This window comes from Anneissia japonica, unplaced genomic scaffold (genome assembly GCF_011630105.1).
Source record: "Anneissia japonica isolate Jap-2015-1 unplaced genomic scaffold, ASM1163010v1 scaffold287994_len634616_cov204, whole genome shotgun sequence".
Classification (NCBI taxonomy): domain Eukaryota; kingdom Metazoa; phylum Echinodermata; class Crinoidea; order Comatulida; family Comatulidae; genus Anneissia; species Anneissia japonica.
Window position 1 is genome coordinate 146,441 of NW_022707798.1, and position 1,001 is coordinate 147,441.

A 1,001-nucleotide genomic window follows, 5' to 3' on the forward strand; every position below is an offset into this window, starting at 1 on the left:
GTTCCTGTTCTGCTGTTCACAGTACGGTATGGTCATAGCGGTCAAAGGTCAAAAGTTTCCAATTTAGCAAGAGGGCGCCATTCATGCCTTATTACAGAATTTGCACGCGTAAATCGCGGAGAACGCTATCTTGTGTTTATAAGATCTTTGTATTTTACGTACTTAGCAACAGAAGGGCGCCCTGTACGTCGGGCACGACGTATAGAAAACTTGCATGGTTAAAAAAAAAAGGGCGCTGCCTACGTCGGGCACGATTTCCGCCTCATTTTCTACTATGCGAGTGCTCTATCTTGTGTTTCTAGTACTGTATCTTTGACAACACGTAAAATTTTCGATTTAAGGTAGATTCACACAAAATCCGAATTCGGTTCGCAGAACGTTTTCGATGCGCGTCTTAGTACGCGCCTCTATTCTTTACCACTGATTCGATATTCTTTTTTCGTTTTGTAAGCCATACGAACCGAATTCGGCTTCGGTGTGAATGCAGCGAGCGTCCGTAAAATAATTCGTTTGTTAAAGCCCCATTCCCGGCAAAATTTCAGTTTTTAAGAAAAATCTAATTTTTGTATAATGTTAAGATTTATAAATATAATACGGAATTGCTAGTTTAACTGAATTTAAATATTCCTAAGAATGAAAAAAATGTAAAATAAGAAATTTGATTTTCAAAAAATAAATGCGGATGAATTTTTCATTTTGATTTTGCGATAGGTCGTGAGAAGAAATATCGTAGGCGCCGAAAACATTAGCCTATCCAGCGCTGCTAGGCTAGGCCTAAACTTACCTCGATTTAGGTTCTGTTATCACACATAAAAACGGCCGACATGATATTTTCCGTTGCTAGTATTGACACTTGTGAAATATAATATTTCATAGGAATTAATTCAAATTTGTTAAAAAACTGATTCTGACTGAGATTTTGACACTTAAACTAACATATCTCAGCTTTAATCGAACGACCGCATTGTGCGAGATACGAAGTACAAAAACTAATCTCATTA